This window comes from Catharus ustulatus, chromosome 2 (assembly GCF_009819885.2).
Source record: "Catharus ustulatus isolate bCatUst1 chromosome 2, bCatUst1.pri.v2, whole genome shotgun sequence".
NCBI lineage: Eukaryota > Metazoa > Chordata > Aves > Passeriformes > Turdidae > Catharus > Catharus ustulatus.
In genome coordinates, this window is record NC_046222.1 from 51,831,461 (window position 1) to 51,857,754 (window position 26,294).

At 43.5% G+C, this 26,294-nt stretch overlaps 1 protein-coding gene across 7 annotated transcripts in view; it reads left to right on the forward strand.

Moving 5' to 3' along the window:
- MTUS2 (microtubule associated scaffold protein 2) overlaps window positions 1-26,294 on the forward strand; it is a 271,182-nt gene that overhangs the window by 12,564 nt on the left and 232,324 nt on the right. For 2 of the 7 annotated variants that reach the window (XM_033087048.1, XM_033087050.1), the window contains exon 1: window positions 18,214-18,555. The exons of 4 other annotated variants lie outside the window; for them this stretch is intronic. The gene's annotated coding sequence lies outside the window, so the exon portion shown is untranslated. Of the gene's footprint in view, window positions 1-18,213; window positions 18,556-18,719; window positions 19,107-26,294 lie in introns of those variants that run through there. One more of the 7 variants, XM_033087052.1, reaches the window with a different exon arrangement.

Below are 26,294 nucleotides of genomic sequence, written 5' to 3' on the forward strand. Positions count from 1 at the left end.
TCTGTAGCCAGGACTCTTCATCCATAAAAGCTTCCTTTCGTGTCTCTAGCACAGTGATTTTTCCTTTTTATTTTTGTCATGTAATAAAACATCCCTTAGCAGGTCCTTTTATAATTTTGTATGTGACTATTTTCCCCTGCTAAGTTTTACATATGATTTCTTTTTAATTTTAAGAAATGGTCCTTCTAAAATAACAAGACAAATAAATTAAGTATTGGCTAAGATTACACATTTGCAAATTAGAGCATTACCCTTTGCCTGTAGTGAATCATAATTTTCTATTTAAATGGTTTACCTGCATCCAGTAGGAGTCCAATATGACACCAGCTGGAGTCGATTTTGCTACTCTCTTGTGTTAAGCCATGGCTAAAGTTTGCAGACTTTTCCAAAGCCACACTTTTAAAGTGGTCCTTCTGGAACAGATTCTCTGCTAGAGTAAAATTCAATATGACAATATTTTTTCCTACCTTTGAGGATACATTCTTGAGGAATGCCTCACTTGATGGATTTCTAGCAAACCTCAGCCTCTCTCTCAGCTTGTCATTTGCCGATATTCCAGACTCTGCTTTCCTTGCATATGTGGCTTTATCTTCCCATACTTTTTCTCATAAATAAGTACAGTGCCTTTTAGTGTTTTTTTTATTAGTGTGTTTCTGTTACCTTCTTAACCTTTAAAAGAATTGAGCTTCCATTTTTAAAAAAAGGCAGTTCTAATATTTACTGAAATGGAGCCCAGCCGCTGCCACTACAAGCAAGTTTTCAAGGGAATGAACTATTTGCCCTTTTAAAAGAGAAGCTATTCAAATACCAGCAGTATGGTGAAAACATTGCTTTCTATTTCTAGCTCTGCAATACACCAGTCACAAGTAGTTTGGCCATTTGTTTTGACATGGGGAGGCTCTTGTTTGCTGGTCATACCTCTCCTGTTGGCAGCTCCCAGCCCATGTGGCCTTTTGCAAGCCAGTGGTCACTGCTCAGCTGCTGTGCAGACAAGGCAAACTTCCTGAGCTGGAGTTGATGCTGCAGTTGGCTTTGGGGCTGCCTCTAGAAAGCGGCTGAGGTCAAAAGCTGATAAACCTTCTTTTCTCCATTCTTTGTGAAGGTCTTGAAAGTAAAGTAATGAGAAATGGCTGTTACTGTGATAAGATGAATTTTGTAGTGAAAACAGCATACACCTTGAAATTAAATTCTCATTAAATGAAACACGTGGCTGGTCAAGGTGTGGTCTTGTTCTGCTGCCAGAAATGACTCTCACATCTAGATTGAGGAGGGTCTGTAAGGAGCTGTACAGGTTGTGCATAGTTCATGAGGTGACCAAATGCAAATGCTTGAGAAAAGCACAGTATAACACTGAAATATGCCATCACAAAGGTGTTTTGGCAACTAAGTGCCATGAGTGGTGAACCTGTGGAAAGACTCACTGTACATATTCAGGTGGGTTATGAAAAACCTTACTCAGTGCTGGTGAGGCTGCACCTCAAATCCTGTGTTCAGTTCTGGGCCTCTCACTTCAAGAAGGACATTGAGGTGCTGGAGCGTTTTCAGAGAAGGGCAGCAGAGCTGGGAAAGGGTCTGGAGCACAAGTCCTAAAAGCAGCAGCTGAGAGGTCTGGGGTTTCTTAGCCTGGAGAAAAGGATGCCTGGGGGGAAACCCTGTCATTGTGTACAACTACCTGAAAGGAGGGTGTAACCAGGTACAAGTTCTCCTAGGTAACAAGCAGAAGGACAAGAGGAAATGGCCTCAAGTTGCACCAAGGGAGGTTTAGATTGGATTTTAGGAAAAGTTGCTTCCTCGAAAGGGTTATCAAGCATTGGAACAGACTGTCCAGGGAAGTGGTGGAGTCACTGTCCTTGGAGGTATTTAAAAGATGTGCAGATGTGGCACTGAGGGACATGGTTTAGTGGTGGACTTGGCAATGCTGGGTTATTGGTTGGACTTGATGAATTTAAGGGTCTTTTCCAACCTAAAAGAATTTGATTCTCTATCTCAAATTTCTGGTTTCCCATCTGTAACCACACTGTTACTGACTTGTTTCTTAGGAGCAGCATCCAAGCTGGAAACAAATCCACAGAGCAGGAATTAGTTTGTAGGTGTTTTGGGGAAAGAACACTGTTTTCATTGTGTTGTGTCTTAGTATGAGGATGTCTACTCCAAATATCCTTTCAGTACGAAGGATTAGTCAAAGTGAAGTATATACACAAGGGTTAAGAAATGATTTGTCTGCAATGACAGAATAGCAACAACTTCATAAGCTTTTGCTTCAGCCTGCTTAAATAAAGTTACTTGCAAAGAATCTTCTGATATGTTAATTATGTTATTCATATTGTTTTTCTGAATTTCAAAACAAAGTGTGACCTGGATTTCAAAGTAAAAGTGCATGAAAGCATGCTATGCTTATTTTTCATAATTAATCATGTATAAGCCAATTTTATGGCAAAACAGATAAATGAGGTGTCAGAATATTTGTTTGTAAATACTTTGTTTCAAGATGTTAGTGCAATTTGATTCTTAGTTTCAACAAAATCCAGTCTCTCAGTGCAGGATGAAAGCGCAACATGTTAACCAATACTGCAGCTAAACTCTAAATGGATATACCGTAATTGGAACATACATATGCCTTAGTTACTGTAGTGTGTGCTAAAACAGACAAAAAACCACAGTGAAGCATTTGACTAATAACAAATGCCCATGAACATCATATATGTGTAATTTTGCATAGTGAAGTTTAACAACTGATGAAATGTGCTTTTATTTTAAATAGGATTTTCTGAATTCTACTGTGAAGTGTCATGGAAAGATATTATTTTATAGCTCACTTCAGCTGTCTCTCTACCCCTGTCTAACAAGTCCTGGCATTCAGTATGTTACATGTTAGGTGTCAGCATTACTCTTAATTCTAGCTAGTACTAGTTTGGATCTTACAGCTCTTCCTCCTAAAGCTGCCAAGTGGTAAAGGATATAGCTCCAATGAGAGAAAACAATTTAAACTTTCTCTGTGAACCAGTTTTGAAAAGAGTTTTGCTCAAATGCAGAGTTTCACACTGAGGCAGCGTGATTAAAAGCCTATAGGGGAATCAAGCATGGGAATGGTTTTAAAGAAGATCAAGGGACTGAATGCAATTTTTTCTTCAAATGATATAATTAAAGAAACAGCATCCTCATTAGCATAATGCACTAAATGATAAAAAGAATTGGACAGATGCCTAATCTTGAAATGCTTCTTAATTTACAAGTATACATTTTAAAAAGAAAGCAATTGAGGTCTGTTTTTTCTAGCTGCCTGCCTGAATCACTGGAATTGCTGCTTGTATAACTTAGTGTCTCAGAGGGGCAAAATACCCAAAAGTGAATCATGTATTCCAGGATATTGTCTGTATAATGTCAGCTGCACACGTGTAGAGATGCTAGAACAACCACAGTACTTGAGACCATGTGAGATTGAATGCCTACCAGACAAAAGTACACATTTGAGAAGATGTTCTCAGCTGGGGCCATAAGCAGGCCCTAAGCAGTCCAAAGGCAGCTAGCATAAAAATGAAATGCTCATTCTTTTATTGATTTTTGACATTAATTATCTAGAAGGTGATTGATATGAGTTTATGATCGTATGTTGAGCCACAGAGTAATGTATTTGAGATTCCCATTTAGTTTTTGAGGAGAATTTTTCTGAATTCTTGCAGAATTGTTGTGGGTTTAATGAAATTGAGAATCAAATGTGGCAAGAAGATGCTGGCAGTTGTGTTGATGCCTCCATGACTTGCTTATGTTCTGTTTTTGTCCAATATGAGCTGCAATGCTGAAGTTTCCGTTTCTAAGTTTTATCCTACTTCTGTTCCTTTACCATCACATCTATAGGCTCCCAAAGGATTTTGAGATGAAACAAAAATCTTGTGAAGTCTCAGAATTTTGTTACCAGCTGTGAATGCAGGGAGGTTCCTTAGACTGTGTCCAGAGCACTGAACAAGAGCTGGGTAGGTGGCAGGGAGGGATTTACTTGTCCTTCTCTCTGTGGTGAGCTGTTCTGCACTCCCCAGCTCAGGGTCTCCTCAGGAACCCACAGTGCCCTGTGCAACACAGTTATGTGCATTTTTTACAGTAAAGACTTGTGAAACTTGGTGATCACCACAGTATTTGGGCACAGAGGGTCAGTAGTACCGACTTTTGAATTATTCCACTTACATGCAAGGTAGAGGCTGGTTGCAAATGAATGCCAGTTTTTCTATCTGGGAGCAAACCTCTTTTTCTTTAGTCCTGAAGCTTCTCAGATGGAGAGATAGGAGGCATCACTGTGAAGCAGCTGTGGCAGCCAGAGAGCAGAGAGGCAGGCTGCAGTAGGCAGTTTCTGCCATAACAATATTCTGCTCCTTTGAAGCTTATGTATTTTGCCAAGTACAAATCCCAATTTAATGTTAGATAAGTAAAAATCATCCACTGATGAGTACAGTAGTTTCACGAATACAAGCCGCACGGATTATAAGCTGCACTTCCGGTGCCTCGACAATGTTGCTGTCTTTGTCAATAGATAAGCCGCACCCCGAATATTAGCCGCACTTTCGTTCGTCGCGAGAATCCGTGCGCAGCTTTCACAAATTGGCCAATTAGTAACAGGATCGCGGCATAGCGGGCTTTACTGGCTCGGGGCGGGGCCAGGAAGGCTCGGCCCGCTCATGGTTGCCGATGGGGCCGGGTGGCCCAGCTCAGCGCCACGGCTCGGCGGGGCTGGCCGGGTGGTGCTGCCGCCGCCGCCGGGCTCGCTGGCCCCCCTCTCCCGTCAGCACCGCCCCGCTGCTGCGTTCCCTAGCCCTGCCGGCGGGCTGCCGCCGCCCGGCTCGCCGGCCGCGCCGCGTTCCCTAGCCCTGCCGGCGGGCTGCCGCCGCCCGGCTCGCTGGCCGCCGCCGCATTCCCTAGCCCTGTCGGCGGTCTGCCGCCGCCCGGCTCGCTGGCCGCCGCCGCGTTCCCTAGCCCTCTCGGCGGCCTGCCGCCGCCCGGCTCGCTGGCCGCCGCCGCGTTCCCTAGCCCTGTCGGCGGCCTGCTGCCGCCCGGCTCGCTGGCCGCCGCCGCGTTCCCTAGCCCTGTCGGCGGCCTGCCGCCGCCCGGCTCTCTGGCCGCGCCGTGTTCCCTAGCCCTGCCGGCGGGCTGCCGCCGCCGCCGCCCGGCTCGGCAGCCGCGCCGCGCCGCGTTCCCTAGCCCTGCCGGCGGGCTGCCGCCGCTGCCGCCCGGCTCGGCCGCCGCGCCGCGTTCCCTAGCCCTGCCGGCGGGCTGCCGCCGCCGCCGCCCGGCTCGGCGGCCGCGCCGCGCCGCATTCCCTAGCCCTGCCGGCGGCCTGCCGCCGCCGCCGCTGGCAGGCATGCCGGCCGCCTCGCTGCTGCGTTCACGTACTCGCCCTGCCCGCGGGCCAGCCGGCGCCGCCCCTGCCAGGCTCGCTGGCCGCCCCCTCCCGTCTGCACCGCCGCCGCGTTTCCTCGCCCTGGCCGGCACTGCAGGCCCCCGCACCGCCGGGCTCCCCCACGCTGCTGGCCCCGATTCTGCTGGGCTTCCCCCGCTGCCAGGCAGCCCCACCCGCCGGCCTTCCTGCTTCTGCCATGCTCCCCTGCACTGCTAGCCCCAGTTCTCCCGGGCTCCCCCGCCCTGCTGGCCCAGGCTCTGCTGCCCCCCCTGCCCCGCCCTGCTGGCTCAGGCTCTGCCGCCCGCCCCCACACTGCTGGCCCCGCCTCTGCCAGGCTTTCCCACCTCTGCCGGGGCCGGCCGGGCTCCAGCTTGGCTTGGGGCTGCCGCGGGCTCTCACTTCCGTGTTGGCAGCTTTTACAATTTTGTTAATAGATTAGCCGCCCCGGAATATTAGCCGCACTTCTGGGTTTCCACCAAAATTTTGGTCAAATTGGTGCGGCTTGTATTCGTGAAATTACTGTAAATTGGCGGGTCACTCTAGAAAGTCAGAAGATCTACTGGCAATAGTGTTAACATGGCTGCAGGCTGAGTTTGTGTTTGGCATCAAGACTGCTAAGAAAACATTAATACTGCTCAGAAGATGGTATGGCAGGTGAAGTGCTCAATTTTCATCTTGACCTTTGAAGTAATTTGGAGCCCAAGACCTGCCTGCTTGATTTTTCTAGTGTCTTAACACATTGAGCTGAATGTGATCCCTTTATATCCTGCTAGTCTTTCATTTATGCTGAAGTAGTAACTGTGAGGCTGGAGAGCTCTGATCTATAAAAGGCAGCACTATTGATCTTGCTGAGACAAGTTCAAAGCACTATCTGGAAATACATATGATAGTTCTAGAGAATGAATCAATGGTGTGCTACGTGCTAGGTTGTGCATTTTTGAGGCAGTGCAGTATCTCATTCAGAATTGTGGTTGCCACCAGTGAGTTGCTAACACAGATGTGAGCATCCCTACATTTAACTGGTCTGATCTCAGGCGGCACTTCAGCCATTCACAATTCAGTATTGCAGTCTGCAGGGCTCTGCAGGCTTTTTCAGGGTTATCTCTCCATGCCTTCCAGTTCTCTGCATACCATGCCTGGGGCTGCTTCATCTGGCATGAGGTATAGGATAGAGGGTGGCCCTTACCCTAGAGGATCTTCTAGGATTTTGGGATCTAAAGGTGTCTTTGCTGGAACAGCATCTGGGTGTCTTTAACAGTGAGAAAGATGGAGACAGGCTGACATGAAGGTGTGTTGCTCTGTGGTCTTGGGATCTGGTTAGAGTGTGCTTTTCAGGCCTGAGGATTCAATTCTTCACCAAACTGGACATTGTTATTTAGTCTGTGCTCACAAAGAGCTTGTTATAACTTGTGTGTGCTGTAAGGACCAAGACTGAAAGAGCTGCTTTCTGTTTGAGCTTTTTTTTTTTCCCCCCCAGCAGATTATAATGATATTCATTGCAGTCTTACTAATTTTTCTTGAGGGTCTCCTGATATTTAATGTTTTTTTAAAATGCCTGATTTGCATACATTTTATTTATACATATGTGTATAAGCTTTTTCTAATACCTACAGTTTGAGGAGAAAAAGCTAGAAAAAGCAATGCAACTGTTCTCAAAGTCTGAATTAACAATTGACAAATAAATGTGTAGTAATTTATTTTTAATGATGAAGGTTTGGAGGAGTGACTCATATTTTTTTAATTGCAGGGTTTTTCAATGCAAAATTTGTTCTACTCTTATTTATTTTACTTACTCTTACAGGCAAATAAATGTAGACTCAGTTGTTTTTCCTGCTGGAAGTACATAGGATTGCAGCTTGGCACATATATTTTTTTGGAATTCACATAATTCCTGTCAGATGTCATCTGTTTACATTTGAACTGCACTTGCAGATTTGTCTGTGTTCCACTGTTGGGATTCATCACTACAGTAGCTAGAATGTTTCTCAGAAACACCAGCATTGATCTTACTTTTCCTCTCATAAGACAAGGGTTTATTTTTTTTTTCCCTACAATGCTTTATTCTTGTTACATTACTTAATACTGGGATAAAATACTTCATATTAATTTTGACTTTTTTTAGAAAGAAAAACTTGCCAGGAACTAAGAGGAAGCCTTATTATCTACCTGAATATTATGCAGGGTATGAACAGTTACCAGGTATAAAGGTGTCTCTAAAGGAGAGATTGAGGCTGCTTCTTGCTCAAGGCAGTTTAACTCTTAAGGAAGAGAAGGTCTTTGCTGACATCATAAACCATTCAAAGAATAAATGTAGGAAGCTTGAAGCCTGCCCTCCATTTTCTGATTTGCAAAAGCATTCTTCTTCTGTCTGCCCCGATGCTTTTTAAAATTGGTTCTTGTAAGTTTTGGGGCTTTATTAATTTGATTGACATTTAATGCTGTTTCTATGGAGTCAAAAGCATGCTTTGCATGCTGGTTCCATAAAAAAGCAGAAGAAAAAGTAAATAATTGTTCCACGTTTATGAATATGAGAAAAGATCAGGAATACACCAAAAGCCTTTGTTTAAAAATAGAGGGGGAAAAAAGATTTCTCCCAAATTCTCCCAAAGAATGTTTGTTAGATATTTGTCTCTTAGATTTTCTGAACAGGGGAGGGCTGAATTTAGGCTTATAGCTGGCTTTAGAATATCTTTTTCTCAGTTTTCACTCACAAAAGGTAATACATTTCCTATATTTAGGGCTTTATATTACTTCTAGTTTAGACTAGAACATACAAAATTGTGAACCTGCCACAGTTTTTAGAGAAATCCACATCATTCTATTTTTGCAATGAATACATGTTCCACTCTTAGTAAATTTCAAAGACTACATTGCTAAAATTCCCTGGGCGATTGCCTTGGCATCGGCTAATTTAATTCCCGTGTAGTACTGTAATAGGATATAAAGTGGAACTCTGGGGACAGCTGACAGTGTTCAGTGAAGATGAAACTCTAAAGGATATGAAAAGGATTGCTTTGCTTATGCTGCAAGTGGTGATCAAGAGGTAGAAGAAAGTTTAGAGGAATAGATGAAGGGGCTTGAGCTCTTCCAATACCAAACCTGATCTCAAATAGGAAGAAATTATGATTTTCACCCTGTATCGTATAAATGCTTGAGATTAAACTTGCTGTGACAGTGAGAGAAAATAGGTGTTGATTGTCACCACCTTCCACACCCCTAAAGTCATAAACCAGATTTTTTTCTTTCCTAAATCTCTCTTCTGGTCTCCCTCAATTAATCCATGCTATAAATTCCTGGCTTGACTCCCCTACTCATATCAGTTACTTTTATCATCAGTAAAAGCTGGATCTGGAAAACATCTGGATCTGTTGATTTTTTGATTTCCCACCTTCCTTCACCTGGGCAAAAGGCAAGAAGAGTATGCTGAGGGTTAGGAAATACCATGTTGCCAAAAGATTAATATCTTGAGTTATAGTGTGTAGATTCATACTGGCATGCTTTGAAAATAATGCTTAGGTTCAGTCAGGAAAAAATTGTTATTGCTCCACTGACTTGCAGTTATGTGGGGTGATATCATAGCCATACAAGTCTGGATAGAGGCAAGAGGCAATTTCTTATCTATTGATAAAGAAACAAAGAAGGAAACAGGTCTCTGAAAAATTAACTCTGCTGCACTTTTTGCCACCATTGATGGGTCTCTTCAAACATTGCCACACCTTCCTTCCTCAACTTCTTCAGCTTTTTTACTTGAAAAAATTAAATGTTCTTGGATCTATGTTCCTGCTGTTGACACTGCAATTCACGTGAAAAACATTTCATTTGGAAACATGCTGATGTTTTTGCCCAGCCATTACTTTATAAATTCGTCCTCTCATCCCCATCCCCCTGAGTGGGGGATTTTTCTTAGCTCCAGGATGGGACTGACCTGGTTTTAACACCTTTCACAGTTGCAGTTACCACTGCTAGGTCAGCTCTTCCCAAGACCATCTGCCTGATGTCCTGCCATGCCATTCTGCACCCTATAGCATCTCTCTTTTCTCTCTGTAAATGGCTCATCGGTATTTCAGGCATGCAGCTAAAATAGATATTCTCCTTTTTTTTTTTCCCCTGCACATTTTTCTGTGCAGAGAGCACAGTTGACTACTTCCCTCTCTCACAGTAGGGAGTTACCTACATGTTTTATTTGAAACCCTGTCACTTTTCCTGTAACACCCCTTAGATATTCAGTGCCCCACTTCTGATGCAAGTGCTTTTCTCATCGCAGCTGTGTGAGAAATAATCAGCCACTCTCCTGGCTGACCTTCCTTGCTGCACCATCTTCTGTGCTGATCCCCTTTGCTGCCCCTCATCTGTGGCTGAGGCAGTAGAAAGTTCTTATCCTCAGCCCTGAATGCCCTTCACATCTTCACCTGATCCTTGGCTGGTTTGATGCCTCACTCATGAGCCACTTGTCAGTGACTCAAACAGTGCCACTATTATATTTGTTACATTTCATAGATTTTATCTCCATGCCATTGGGAACTGGTGAAGCTGAATGGGGATGCTGGTAAAAATAGTTTTGTTGTAATGTAGTTTACCATAATGAGTTTTGTGCTTAGTCAATATGGTGGATCTAATCTTGTGGGGAGTTTTGGGGTTTTTTCCTTCTAATTGTGAAGAAAATTACTAGCAAGAATGTTAAAGATTGCACTTCTCTGCCCTTTGACACAAACCCTTTTTGGAAATTAAAAATTTCTTCTCAAAGATGGACAATTAATAAAGGAAACTCCATGGATTCACTTTAGCATTTTATGGACTTTCATGGTCAAGAATAAGCAAGAAAACTACTTGAATACTACATTAATATATCCTCTGGCTTTGCACTGAGCCAGCTCCAGCAACTCTAGCACAGAGTAACACCTGAGTTATACGGTGTTCACACTCAGAGAATCTTCTGAATAGGAAGGGACCCACAGGAACCATCAAGTCCAGCTCTGAAGTGAATGGCTGTTTACAGACACTCGATTTACTAGGGTGAGGTCTTTGTTTTGACACTTTGAAATTGTTTAATATGAGCTGGCTGCAGAGGGATATATAATACTAATAATTACAAAATAATAATGCAGAATGACACTAGTCTGAGAAATTTGTTTTGTCAAGAGTCTTACTGGCTTCACTAGCCATTTGGATGAATCAGACCACAGATCTGGTTCTGCCAGGCTCTGATGGCTTTTGCTCAGCTTTCGTGTTTAGAGTAGGATGGTGGGAATCCAACAACTGTCCTTCTTTTCTAAATCCTCTGAAAGGTCTTATCATGAGTCTATATCAGATCATCCTGTCCTCATCAGTGAGAACAGAAATTCTTCTTGGGTCTTGCAGGCACTGCTTCAGAGGCATTTTGTGTCCTGCCTGTAGGAGATGTCCCTGCCCATGGTGGCAGATGTTGGGCCTAGGTGATCTCTAAGGTCCATTCCAACCCCTTAATATTCTATTATTTGTTTTTCCTTTATTTTTAAATCTGTTTTTTCTCACTGCCTTAAAAAGGCTGTGTGACTTGACTGGGAATGCTGTTTTCACATGCTTACCAGTTCTATTAAAATTCCAGTGGATTGAGTGCATTGGATCTTCACTGTTTTTTTGTGTTAAGAACACAGTCTGTGTCCTCAAGACACTTTTTAAAAAATCAAAACCTTCAGGCTCTACCTCATAATACACCAAATTTTATTTCACTTTCTAGATGTTATTAAAGGAGTTTTGATTTTACATTAAATTTCAAGTTTATAGTACTGCAATCTGCATTGAAGGAAAGGGTGCTGCTACTGTAAAAATCCAGCTGGCTTATGCCCTGCTCCTGGACTAGAGTTATTTTACCAGCTGGAATTACAAAAACTATCATTGCCACTTGACCCAAAGGAAAAGTTAATTAGACCCAAAGGCACTAATTCTGGAAAAATGCACCTGCCAACCATTGGCAGGACAATATCCTGAAGAAAGTTCAGCACAGGGTGGAATTGATAGTCCTGGAGTCTGATTTTTAAGTGTGGAGATGTGTCAGAGATGGAGCTTCCCTTTGCAGGACGTCTGGCTGCTCAAACGTGACTTGAGGGCATGACTAGGAGGAGCCATCACTGAGCACTCAAGTGTACTTTGGGTTGAGACATCACTTTTGTTTCAGAGGAGTGGCTACACACGCGTGACATAGAGCAGTGCAGAGGTTCCTCTTTGTCTTCAATTGCCCAAAACTGTAAATAGCCACACTTCACTAGAGAACATGGTTGGTCTCCATTTGTAGTAAAGTTGGACCTTGCTGATCAGTCTACAAGCCCTCTTGCAGGCACCATTTCCTTTATCCACACTCCATAAGGGAGCAGCCTGTCTTTCTTGTGAGAGCAAATAAAGGGTAGGCAGCTTATCAAAGTAAGGTAGAAGAATCTGTGCCACCTCACGTTGTTGGTGTAGTAAAAAAAAAAAAATTGTGCTCTCTGAAATATCTTTAGAGAACAGAAGAAATCTTTATTTTGCTGCTGAGAAGTTGGCTTCCTGCTGATCTCGTGAATCTCAGCCATCCCTCCTGCTTATTAACTTTTATACTCCAAGAGTTCATTTTGAGTGTTCTCGTCTGAGAGGCCAGAGAAAATTGCCTGGGATATGGAGAGCAGGGAATATGGTTAATGCAATATGTAATCCTCTTCTTTGATATCAGTGGTAAGTGGATCCTTGATCTGTGTGTACTATGGTCCTTTTTGTAGTCAGGATATTCTGTTAGCACAATAACTAATGCCTCCCTTCCCAGCTACATGAATGCTTCTTATTTGCACAGCTTAAACTCTTCATTCTTGATGCTAACTGGTCATTTAGCAGACTGGCTGTGGCATGGCTGGGCACTGCAGATTGAAGGGGATGCTCTCAGTGACACACACCATTACACAGGCTCTGGCTGCTGGGAATTGTGTAGGAATAACATGAAGATATCTGCCACGCTAAGGCTGAAAAGCATAGAACTGAGCCACTTGCATTGCTTAACTCTTGGTGTTCAGAGTGTCTTTCAGCATGATCTTAAGCCACAGTAGATGTAGTGAGGAAAACAACTTCTCTTAGCAAAGCTGAAGGTCTTTCACAGCTAAATGTTCAAGAGAATTCTTGACAGCTCCAGCTGTGTCTTAGGATGGTACTTACCACTTGCTTTCATACATGATTTAGGGTAACAATCATTACAGTATGACTGCAAGCATGGTTTAAATTTAAGTGTAAATGCAGAGAAGGCGGGAAACGGTGATTAAAGAAAACAGACAGGAAGGATAATTAGGTGAGAAGATTGAAAGTTTAAGGGATGGCAGAAATAAAACTTGGAGGGATGATGAGGAAGTAAACTTCAGAGACCCAACAGAAGCTTTCAAAGAGTATGGTGAAATGGTCTGCAGTATGAAACAGATACTGCTCAACACAGGCTTTACCTCAATGGTGTATGTTGTAGACTTAGAAAAGGAGAGCTGGAAGGCATCCTGAGACATCATCTTTTACATGTGTGCACTCTAAAATGTTGCTGACCCATTTTCCCATGCACTGATGAGAGAATCCATGGCACTCACTAATTGCATGGGTACTGTTTTAGACTTTGTTCAGGCATCTGGAAATATTTAATTGATATCAAGCATGACTGGAGGTTGAATCCAGGTACTATGATAGTCCCCTCAGTAAAACTAACTTGAAAAGTAACCATGTATGTACATCAAATACCAGTATCACCAGATTGGTAAAACCAGTCCTTCAGGAGAAGGTCTATCTGTGGCACTGGGAATAATTTAAACTTCAAGAGCAATAGAACCGAAGTTTGTTTTTGTTGAAGGACACTTTGGGTTTTAGTATCCACAGAATTAGCAGAGAAAAACAGCTATAGAAAAGGACATTAGTATTTAGAATCACTCAGGGATTTTTTGGTTTTAGTTCTTACCAGAGATCTGTGCTTGGTGTGATTTATGATCTTTTGCTAGGTGGACAGACATCCCCATGCTTCTGTTTCTCTACTTGCCCCATGTTTGAATTATTGGTCCTTAAAACTGGAGCTACAACAAACAAGTCTTATGCATGTAAATTTTATGGGTTTCAAGACCACAGAATTATGCCAATAGTCACAAAACAAGCAGAACTACTGAAGCTTGGTTTCTATTGCATTTGTTTCTCATTATTAGTTCACTTTTTACTGAGTTGTACCAAGCCCTTTTGTACAGAGAAGCCACACAGGGGAGAGTTCTTAGTGATGCTGGAATTGCTGTGGAAACATCAGTCACAGTAGTACCTCATTAGCGAATAGGCAGTCACCATGGCAGAGAAACCATGGTGAAGAGATTAATTCCTTGGTGTATCACAAAATACTTATTCCAGTTGCACCTTTTTCATCATTAAGGAAAAAATTTCCCATGAAGACTTTGTTGTCTTATGAAGTGAAAGCTACTTTCTAGGCTTTCCTTAGCTCTACTCCCTGATCACTAACTTTCACAAAACTTGTGGAAATTCAGCACTTCCATCACCGTTGCTTGAAACTGGCCAGGAAGTTGAAAAGAAGACAGGTCATGCATATAAAGTGTAGTAATTTAGGATGTACCTGGACATAAAGTACATGCAAGAGCTCATTTGGTATGTAATGGCTGCATTTGAAGCTATTGAGGTCATAGATGAGGGGAATGTTTGTTCCTGCTATACTCTCTGCATTAGTCTTACATCATCCTGTGAATATGGCTCATACTGCTGTTGGACATAGGATGAGAAGCCAGATTGGCTTTCAGCTCTGATCTGAGATGGCAACTGCTGTAAAACACCTTCAAATTCCTTTATAGAAAGATGATTAAAGCATGGAACAGCCCAGTGATGAGCATTTCAATACAGTAAGAGGCAGGTAGTGAGTTAACCCTAGTTGGCAGGTTCCTCAGAAAAGGCAGAGATGAATGTGTGTGTGTAATCAAGCAATCAAGGAGCACTTCTGGACCTCACAATGGCTGAAGACAGCTTTGACAATTTTCCAGCTCAAGGGGGATTTTCGTCTCTATGATTTCAACGTGGTAGATCATACAAACACCAAAAGCAAATGAAAAAAAAATCCACCCCCCAAAAAGCTGTTCTACAATTACATGCTAAAGAGCAGTACAGACAATTAGAACTTCTCTTCTATACAGTTTCTATTCTGTAATGGGAATTCTGTATTGATGTCAGAGGAAAACTGTTTGATGGTGATCTTAACTGGCTGCTTGTACAGGCTGTGCTACACAGTAACTGAATGTGAATGCTTTCAGTTTAGACAAAGGATAAATACACAAGTCTATTGAGCTAAAATATGCTTATTTCTGAAGCAAATCAGTGATGACATTGTTTCAGAAGCTATGATTTAGAAAAACCCAAACAACAAAACCCAAAAATCTCCTTTAAGATGTGGAATTTACCTTTTTTTTCCCCATGATTTAGCCCCAAGTCACCCCCTCCTGCATTCCCTACCAGCAGGATTGTGAAGAGAATTTGAAGAGTAAAAATCCGAAAACTTGTGGGTTGAGATAAAGACAATTTGATAGAGAAAGTAAAGAGCTGTTCATGGCAGCAAAGAAAAACAAGAAATTGAAATCACCCCTTCCCATGGACAGGCTGATGTTCAGCTATTTCCAGGAGAGCTGGGACCCATCACACATAACTGTGACTTGGGAAGACAAGCCCCATCACTCCAAATATCCTGCCCTTCTTCCTTCAGCTTTATATGCTGAGCATGGCACCACAGGTGTGGAATCTCCCTTTGGGCAGCTGGGATCAGCTGTTCCTGCTGTGTCCCCTCCCAACTCCGTCTGCACCCACAGCCCTCTCCCTGGTGAGGTGGGATGAGAGGCAGAAAAAGCCTTGACCCTGTGTAAGCCCTGCTCAGCAGTAACTAAAACATCCCTGGATGACCAACACTTTATTTTTCCCAGCACAAATTTGAAACATAGTCTACTAAGCAGCTACTGTGAAGAAAATTAACTCTGTACCAGCCACAGCCTGCACATTATGTCATGTAAGTTCTTTGTAGAGGAAGAAAACATTTTATTTTTTATTTCTAGTGCTGTTGCATCTGCTCTTGGGAGTTGCTTGGGTTCATGATATTCTTATATCTGATTTTTTGAGACCAAAAAGGGTTTGTATGAGGTTTTTTTGGCTGTTGCTGGCTTGACTGATGAGGAGTGCTGGTATCTGTCACTGGTTTATCTCCTAGAGGCAAACTGACTCAGTGGTCTTTCTGCAAGACCTTATACATGATACATAATTCAGGTGAAAGCGTGCTCTTCTAAAACTGTGCTGGGAAATCAGCTGTATGTGTATTGTTGCCTGTAAGGAGATCCCCAGTTAGTTTTCAAAAGTGTTTATTTCTGGTAGAATAAAGACTTAAGACAGTTTTTTTTCACTTGGGGTGCTGGTGAGGAAGATCAAATATATAAGGCAGGTTTTTAGCTGTGAAAATATTCAGCAACCAAATCCTAGTGAAGGGATAAATAAATATTTAAGGACTCTTGGCAAATAAAACAGCTCCTTCAAAGCCTTTGCAAGTTAAAAATGGGGCACTAAATTTTATCAATCATATACCTTAAAAACTGTACTCCAGTTCACTTTTATTTCAATAAATGTAGATGTTAAATCTCAGATGAATAATATGTAGCAGGAAGGCATATTGTGTTTGTTTTTTGGCATGTGTGTGTTGTTTTTATTTGGGTTTTTTTTAACCTAGAAATAACTCTACATAACTTAAATTCAGTTAAAAGAAGCCCATCTGTTACTGTTCTTGTTTTCTTACCCATCATTTAGATGGTAAATACCAAATTGTAAATACTTCAGCTATGTTCTCCTCTTTGACAAAGAACGCGTGGTAACAGTTCACCTCATTGTGAAAGCAGCACAAAAAACACAAGGCAGGTCTGAAATCATCAGCTGCTTGATACAAAGTACTTATTCCAATCAACTGCCAAAACAATTCCTGCTCAGTTTCTTTAGGTCACAGTTGCCTGCTTTGCCTGCTTACTTCTCCATTAATCTGAAAGGAGGTAACCCCAGCTGATAGGAATGTTTTAAAAAGCAACAGTTTACACCCTGTGAATTTTTGAAATGCCCTTTTTTTGTTTCAATGATCCACATATGCTTTGTTTAATGAGTTTGAAAAGCTTTAATTTAAACTACAGTGGGTTCTCTAGTGCTACTGCTGAAGCACTGTCAGGCAACATTGGTTCTTATCTAACAAAACAATATAATAAAAAATGTGCAGTAGTTTTTATAACAATAATGGTTTCCTTCATGGAAAACAGCAAATAAATGTGCCTAAAGACTTTGCCTGGGCGCAGATCGTTTAAAGCTATCCCTTGCTGTAGTTTTTTTTTCCCCGTCAAATTTAAGTTTCCCTTTGTATTATCCTCTGTCACTTGTAGGTTTTATCTTTCTGAACCTAAGGTTTTTCTTTATCAGCCCTATGTCAAAAGCCATTTATTTTAGATTCTTGAGTTTTCCTACCATGACAAACATACTATTTTTTTCTGATTTTCCAGGGTAGTCAAGACAAATGAAGTGGGATAAAAAAAATAACAGGTTTTCTCTGACCACTGCAGTATTATGTTAAGCTACAGGTTTGCCTCTATTAGCAAAGAGCACTGCCAGACTCCAAGGAGAGCCTGTCTGCTGGGGAGCTGCTGGAGCAGTTCCTGGCCTGAATTAGTCCCCTGCCAGGGGGAGTCTTTCTCCCAGAGGGTTCCCAGGCCTATTTTCAGGAGTTGGAGGGTCAGGACGTGTCCCCATCAGGTCTCCACTAGGTTGATGTAGTGGTGGCCTGCCAGGTGAAGAGCTCTGTGGTGGCATGGCTCCTTTCTGCCCCACCACCAACACTGTGCTGGAGGTCTTCTGTCCCCTTGCTCTGAAGGAGGTGAGGAATGTCCCCCAGGACATTCCCTCCTGGGCACAGGTCCATGGCTCCATGGTTGAAGTAATGTAAGACCCAATGGTAACAAGGGAATAGGAAGATGTGTCAAAATGTGATGTTTTCAGGCTCAACAGATTAACAAAATTATTTAATATGAGGTTGGTGTTTGTGATTTATTTTTTCTCATTTTCTTTCTAAGCACAGAGTTTTTAATTTGTTTCTCAGATCATTCTTCTCCTTCCATTTTTCATGACATCGGTTTCTTCCTATGCCTATTCCCTCCTTCTGTTGTGTTCTCACATTCCTGGCTGCTTGCCCCACTCATGAATTCTGCTGTATTGCATAGTTTCATGTGTCTGTGACCCAGTCATAGTCTCCTGTAGTTTCTCTCTTCTCTGGTGCACACCTTGTCATGCCCTCAAGCACCCTTGCTCCCCTCCAGTGAAACCACAGCAGTAATGCTCGTGACTACTTTACTTCCCTCCTTCTCTGTTTTCTCAGATTCAGGAGGATTGTCTCCCTTCCCAGACTGCCACCTCTAGCTGAGCTCAGTATTCTTGCCCATCTCAACCCTTTTCAAGCTGTGAAGTTTCTCAGGTGTCCCATCATACTGACAGCTCAAGGTCTGGGTCCCTGGATATTGATACTGCACAGAGTAAAGGGGGCACTGACTAATCTCTTCCTGCTCAAGCAGTTTTAAAAAGCAGGATTTAAAATCCTTCTTCTTCCCCAGTGCAGGCACATTCAGGTGAGACTGTTTTCCAATTTTAGAAGAAAATCAGAATTTGTTGCCACACAGAAAAGGAGAGGGGACGAAACGGTTATTAAATGGTGGCAGCTGGGTAAAACTCACATTTAACTGTTTTTGTATTTTTGCAGCAGAGTTGCATAAGTGCCAGGTGACATCTCTGTGCTTGTCTCTTTGTGGGCTGGTACAAGCAGCAGGGAGAGCTGTGTGAGGCTTCTCATGGGGGAGAGATGAGGTGGCTGCCCAGACACTTCATTTCGGTGCTCTGGCAGTATTTTCTGAGCCACATTTACTGGATTTTCCTGCTGGTGCAGGGGGATCTGTGAGCTGCAGCTTCCTGGCAGGATTCTGGGAACAGCACCAAAACCCCCAACAGGCAGTGAGCAGGTTTTGTGCTCTGAGTCAGAAGCAGGCTGAGAAGATGCAGCCTTCAAAGCGTGTATCCAAGGAGGGGAAGGGGATCTGTGCGAGGAGGATATTTCCAGTGTGAGGCTCAGAGCCTGGGGGAACCTCTCCTGCCAACACTCGGTGAGTCTGTGGGTCAGCTGCTAGTTTTTGTGCAATCACAGGAGAAGGGAGATTGCTGCCTTTCACCACTGCTACCCTGAGCCAGCTCATCCTTCTAGCTATTTCTGTCTATGCTTATCTATAGCATCACCCCCTTGTGCTTGTGTACCTGCCAAGCATTCAAAGCAGGCACTGCTGTGGCAGCCTCTTTCCTTCTCTCCAGCCTGGAGGATAAACCACTGGATTGCTTTAGTTTTTGGTTTTGGTTTTTTTTTTTGTTAATTATTGTTTCTCTGCATCAAGAATTTATGGTGGGAAAGCTAAGCTGGAGAAATGCTTTCAGGAGTGGGTGGCCAGGCTGGCAGATCTCTCCTTGTTCTCAGCCCCTAGAGAAGTCCTGCAGCCTGACCCTTGCCAGGCTCGCTCTGGGCATTGGTGCTCTTTTTGAAAGCGATGGTTTCTCAGAGTGAGATGCGGTCTCGAGTTAAAACAGACAAAGTTTGGATGCGAGAGAGAAGACCTGGATCTGACTTGCCCACAAGGGGACTCAGAACAGAAAGCTGAATGCTTGGGTGAGTTCACAGCAGCCGGCTTGTTCAGTGCAGAACACTGTATTCTTCTTTATTATAGACTGAGTTATCCAAGTTAAAAATAGCAGGATCAGAAATCCTAATATCCTAATATCTCTATGCTATTCATTGCTGCTATATGTGATGTTTTGTTTAGTTTGGGCTGTGAAATAGATTGCTCTCTGTGTTTAGTCCATCTTACTGTGGCTTGTGACTTTACTCTCCAGTGGAAATTTCAGTGCTTGCATCCAGAGTTATGCAAGTACATGCAGGTGTGCAGAAGTTAGATCATGCTTCAGTATCTTTGTTATAGCACCAGTTTAAGTCTTTAAATTTCACTCAGATTTAAAAACTGACATTAAAGTGTGTCTTCTGCTACCTCAGTGTATGACTTCACAGGCAAAAGAGCATCAATGCGTATATTCGTAACGTACTGCTTCTGATCCTTACAATACAAAGTCCAGACATAAAGAAAGTTTCAACACACCTTCCCAAAGTCGCTTTGTTAGAGAGGTGTGAAAATATATTAAATAATCAGAATTTTCTTCTTTTAAATAATCAGGTTTTAAACACAGAATTTCAGTGTGAGGCTGCCAGGGCTTCCCAGATACTTCTATCCTTACACTGAAACTGTCATTGTAACATTTGAAATGGGACCTGGGTTCAGGCACCTTACATCTATATTTCTATGCTAAATCTGTAATTAAATATTAATCCCTATGGCAATACATACAGTGGATGGTTTTTTTATGAGAAAGATGCGTTGCAGTAAATATCATATCTGAATTCATATATTTTTGTAATCATGTTTATAAAATACCTCTGTGCTGTAGGCAACCACTGAATTCATTTTCAAAATGCAGCTTTAAAAACAAAAATAGTTTTTTGCACTTCCACAACAGCATAAATATATTTGTAGGTGGTTACAAGTGATGGAGCATTTGGGCTGAGATATCCTGTGTAGGGCTAAGAGTTGGACTTGATGATCCTTGATGATCCCTTCCAACTTCTGTGATTTTGTGTGATTCTGCTGGCTATGGTTTGGATGATACTTCTGGACAGAGGCATTTGGCCAGCATTTTGGCTTAGTTTCTCACTGGCATATGATGTTAAACCTGGCAAGTCCAAGGAAGAATGTGTTTTACCCTGATTGTTATGAATTATCCACCTTCACTTGTATGAGTCAGGCAGGTCACAATATATATTAATATTAGGATGTTTTCAAATTCATAAGTAACAAAGTTCAATTTTTTTCTCAATCCATAAGTGCAAGTAACCAGTGCTTGCCCAGCCCTTGTCACAAGTTGGTGAGAAAATCCTCCACAAATGGGATTGCTACACCATTGGATGCATTAAGGAATGACAGCACAGGAGGTGGGAGGAATTTTGTCTCATTTTCATCATCTAAGGTTAAACTGGTCATTTAGGCTCACCACCACAGGGTGAAGTGCACAGTTCTTCATCCTCTGGAGCATCTTTGTTTTCTTTGAGAAATGCAGTTAAATTCTCCTGCTCAGTCCCAGGTTCTTGTTGCCTGGGTTTGACAGGCTGTGTTGCTTTGCTTCTAATGCTGCCTTTTGGAGACAACTAATTATTTCCCTCTGAGAAAGGACTTATTTTAATTTTGAAGGCAGTATATGGAGGGGGCTGACAGAGGAGGTGTTAAGGGTGACACTACACCGGGTGTGGCTCCCCACACTGTAAATATCCTCCAGTTCTGTTCCCAAAGCATCCCCGTGCCTATGCCTTGCACCAAGGCATCCAACACTCACTTCATGCAGTTAGATGCTGCTCTGGTGAGCTGCAACACAGACCTCACTTTGGAGTGGGCAGTTTTGAATGGAGAAAATAATCAATTGCCATGTGGCACATTGACATGTGGGCAAAAGGCAGAGTGTAGGAATGTGACCAGATGGGTGCTTAGGGAACAAGAGACCTGACCATGGTGTGGGTGTCTCAGGCAGTCCTGTTGGCCAGAGAAGTGCTCACCTGCAGTGCTGGGTGAGATGTATTTCAGGCAGCCAACAGATGGAGCAGATCTGACCTGAGCTGACTTGCCCAAGGTCACTCAGCAGGTGGGTACTAAAGCTGGGTACAAAAACCAGGCCCACGTGCTCCTTCTTAGGACATACCACCTCTACAGCAACCAAACAACCTGGGTTAAACACTGCTGTCTTCATGCCCCACATGAAGTGGATCTGGGTGGGGAGTGCTTAGGAATGAGGCTGCACATGGATATGAAAGCAGCCATGCCTGCAGGATGACAGGAAAAAAAAATTGAGAAAAAAAGTTCTGTTCTTAAATTTTGCAAAACATCATAGCTAAGATCCTATTTTCAGCCAAGGCAGCAGGTGCCTGGCACTCTGAGTGGTCATGGTGCCCTTGACCGATCCTTTACAAGCCAATAAACCACACAACATTTGTGAACACTGCTGCAGTGTGCTCTTTTGCGTTCCAGTTCCTATGGAAACATGCTGTAATGTCTAAAATAAGTACAGTGCTTTGAAACTATTATTATTTTGATATTTTCTTCCCCCTGCTAAAATCTTCTTTGTCACCTTTCTGGCTGAATTTTTAATACATTAAGAAGATTGTTGTCATTATCTGGAAGAATGTGCTACCCTGCTTACCCATGTGTCTGCATCCTGGCATCTGGGGCATCTCAGGTTCTGATACTGAGATCAGCTCCCTTCCCCCATCCTCCCTGCTCAGTGGGGCTGCAGGTTGTTGGTGCATGTGTTGAACATACATATATAAAATCAACAAGCTTATTTCCAGCTCCTTTTAGGACCCAGGATAAGTGTTGGCTAGGAGGGAGGGCAGAAGCTCACCCAGTCCAGCTGCCCACCAATGCAGAGCCCTCCACATAGTTTGGTGCAGGAGATGTGAGCCAGGTGGGAACATCCTGCAGGTCCCCTCTTCCCAGTGGGAGGGTCAGTGCTGGAGCAGGCTATGGGCTGTTTGGGACAGCTCTTGCAAAAAAAATTGCTTGTTCTTCCCAGAAGGGTTCTCATGCTGGCAACTGAAAACAGGGATGTGTATTTAAAGTGCTTTTCCCCTGTACTCCTGTAATGTCCTTCTAAAGCTTTCCAGCACCCTTAGAGCAGCAGTCTCCCCAACCCTAGAAATGTCTAAGATTTTCAAGTAGCCATGTCCCATTTTCAAAAACTACTTTTGATGAGTGAGCTTTAGGAAAACTAGGGCTAAATCCTATAAAGGGCTAAAAAGCCTTATTTAAAGCTAGGTGCTAATTTTTGCTCATTTTCAAGCTTCTGGCCTCTTGCAGTACTATACCTCAGAACTCAGTGCTAACTACCAGGAGAAGAGCTGGAGGTGCATGTTTGGCATCCAAGGGGCAAGCAGGCACTAAAATTCTGAAAAGTGATCCAGGAATTTTTGGGCAGTGCCAAAACCCCTTGATATTCCTGTATGCTGGATACATCTATATCCAAGAGGTGTCTGCATTCCCAGAGCATCTTCTGGGGATCTGTACACATTTTGTTTCTGATCCCAAGTGTACAAGTGTGGAGGCAACTACAAAGTCAGGTTTGAAATTAAAGGAAGTTGACACTTGAGCATTATTTTTTACGACTCTACATCCTAGACAATATAAATTGTAAAGAGTTACAATGATTTAGGGCTAGCATTATGTTTTAGTATTAAACTAAGTCTTAGCCATTTGAGAAGTGTAGGCATCTGTTTGAATCCTATTCCAAATCACCAGGCCAAATTTTGCTCACAGGATTCCTTCCTGCCAGTGAGCAGCTGCTGTGTAATTATGCATCCTGATTTATGTTGCTCAGTGCTTAGGCTTTGCATGATTTTTTATGTGTTTGTGATAACTGTAGTGGCAGCACCAGATCTGTTTTATTTTGGTGCAACACTGAAGGCCAGTAGAAAAAATGAGTCTAATCTTAACAGACAGAATAAAACTTTATAGACTATTTTCAGGGTTGCTATAATTTGGGGATTAAATCACTCATTAACTGAGCAGTCAAATTAAAATGAAAATGTTGGTTAAAAAAAAGAAGTTGCGAAGCTTGGTATTTACATTGCATTTCGTAACTGCAAAGATCCTTCCTTACTTGAATGACAAGCACTGGGTCCAGCACTGAAGTGAATGCCAAGTGAGACGAGAATCATGAACTATAGAACAGTGAATCATAAAGAATAATTGCTCTGTTTTAACATGAATAGGCAGGGCTGAGATTCTTTTTGTGAGGGCTCTATTTGAACTGCTTTTGAACAGGAGCTGGGCCACTGTAGATGTAACCTTTCTAACCCAACTGATAAGTTCATGTGTATGCACAGTATGTAGGTCATTCATATTTATTCTGAGTAGTCCAGAAAAGAATGCAGTAAGATTTCAAAATGTTTTGCATTTTAACCGTATTGTTGTAGCTGATTTCTCTCTCCCATGCTTCCTTGTTCATCTATGCATTTCATCTGTGCTGGGAAAGGCCCCAACAAGGTGCATGGATAGCTGATAAATGAAACACTAAATAAACAGCTACACTCATGAGACAGCAAGAGGCAGAGATGCCCTGCAGGTATGAGGGACAGGATCTATGAATTGGGGAATTACCCACACCTTTACCACCTTTACTACATCACTGCAAGTTTCTTTAGCAGTCATGAGAATTTTGGAATTATCTTCTCTTTGAGAAGGGCAATATTGCAATGATTTAAAATAAATTATTCTGGCATATGTCATTAGTTAATATTAAATCCTGACTATAGTAAAATAATAGTTAAATTCTCTTAGGAGAAAAATTGTAAGTTATCATGAAGGTAATGGACTCATTAGGAATGCACATGTGGTTCAATAAAGAAAAATCATAGAATGTAGAAGTGACTTTTAAAGGTGACGTTATTAATTTTGACCTTATATTCATATAGTTTATAGAAACATAAACTGGTTTGTGTTGGCAGGAACCCTAAAGACCAGATAGTTCCAACTCCTACCATCACCTCCTACTCTTGCCTACCACACCAAATAAATTTTTTTGGGCCCAAGTAATATCAGCCATATCTGAACTGCCATCAGTGGCAATGATAGTCATTTATAGTCATGATAGTACTTTAAATTGGGATGTAATGTCCATTGTGTTCCCACAGGAATTTCCCTTAAGTCTGCTTTGTGAATACAAAAATCAATTGAATTTGAGGTAAGTACTAGACTGGGAGACATTGCAAGCTCTGCTAAGAGCAAAGAGAAGTTTTTAGTTGGGGAACTAAAAATACTATATTTTCTATCTGTAAGACTCAAATATGATAAATATAAACATGCAGATCTGTGGAAATTATCTGAAAGTGCTAGCAAGGAGAAGAGGTTCAAGTTGTCATCTTGCAATGTAGTGTCTGTTGATACTGGATAAGGATTTAGCAAGTCCTTGACCGTGCCAGACTGAGCATGACATTAGTTTATGGCACTGCTCATTCAAGGCCCTTGGGAAGGGAGCAGCCAAAAACCTTGTTTTTCTTCTGGCACAAGTGGCCCTGAACGCCTGCTGGCACTGGAGGCTTGGTGCAGGGCAGTGGATGAGCTGTCAGCACAGCGAGCTGCCACGAGAACCTGCAGTGACCCTCCCTGCAGAGCATCCAACACCCACCCCAGTGCTCAGTGCTAGCTCCTGCTGGTGGAAAATGGAGATAGAAGTGGAATTAAGCATAAGCAAAGTGGGTGCGGAGCCACAGTATGTGGGGGCAGAGGAGTACCACCATGGAGCCCTGTTAAATGGGGAGGAGAGAGCAGAAAAGAAGAACGGAACTGGCCCTTCTCAGAGCCACGCTCACTAAATACGAGTCTCTAGGTAAACTGGGTAAGCAGAGGGACTGCAATCAATACAGGTTTTGATGCTGGAATTAATTTTTGCTAATCAATACAGTTTGCCTAATCAGACATCTATATGCCTTCAAGGATTAACACTTCTATATTAAATTTGTCTGCCACAGGTTGGATTAAAATAATTTCCTCTTTAACTTTGATTCTGTGTTTTCTCAGTTAAAACAGGATATACATTTTGTCATCTCAGAAAATACTTTTGCATTTACCTAATGTACAGTAATTTCACGAATACAAGCCGCACCAATTTGACTAAGATTTTGCTCCTAAACCGGAAATGCGGCTAATAATCAGGAGCGGCTAATACAACCTCAGAAGTGCCTGCCAGAGTGCTGAGCCGAGCAGCTGCAAAGTCGGCATTTTGCGATTGTTACAAATCGCTACTCTGTTGCACCGCGGGTGGAGCCTGGCTCCCTGTAGGCAGCACGGGGGGCGGGGAGAGAGGCGGGAGAGCTCTCTTTCCTCCTCTGCCACAGCCCAGGGGAGAGACGGGGGGGGCCCGGCGCCGCCATTGCCGCCGCCCAGGGAGGAGAGGGGGGACCCGGGCTGCCCCTACCGTGGCCCGGGGAAAGGGGGGGAAGCCCGCGCCGCCATTGCTGCGGCCCGGGGAGGGGGGGGGGAAGCCCGCGCCGCCATTGCTGCGGCTCGGGGAGCCGACGGGAGCCCCGCGCTGCCATTGCTGCGGCCCAGGGAGGGGGGGGAAGCGCACGCAGCCATTGCCGCGGCTCGGGGAGCCGACGGGGTGCTTTGTCCCCGCCCGCCGCTGCCACGGCAGGAGCGGGGAAACTCCGTCCCTGCCCGCCGCCGGCGCCACGGGCGCGGGAAAGCTCCGTCCCCGCCCGCCGCCGCTGCCGTAGGAGCAGGGGAAGCTCCGTCCCTGCCTGCCACCACAGGGCAGCGCCGACCCGGGGTGACCGAGCCCAGTGGTGGCAGCGGCGGCCAGCCCCGAGCGGCAGCACCGGGCTGGGCCATCTGGCCCCGTCAGCGGCCCCTAGCGGGCCGAGCCTGCACAGCCTTAGCTCAGCCAGTAAACCCCACCCTCCCGCGGTTCTGTTACTAATTGCACGCGGGTCCTCGCTGCGAACGACAGAGCGGCTTATATTCGGGTGCGGCTTATCTATGGACAAAAACCGAAATATTTGCCAACACCCAGAGATGCGGCTTATACTCAGTGCGGCTTGTATTCGTGAATTTACTGTATGTCTTTCTGTGAACCCTTTCCCAGCTAGAGGGAGCACAGGTTTTCACAGATGCCCTGGGGAATTACAGTAATTTCACGAATACAAGCCGCACCAATTTGACCAAAATTTTGGTGGAAACCCGGAAGTGCGGCTAATATTCCGGGG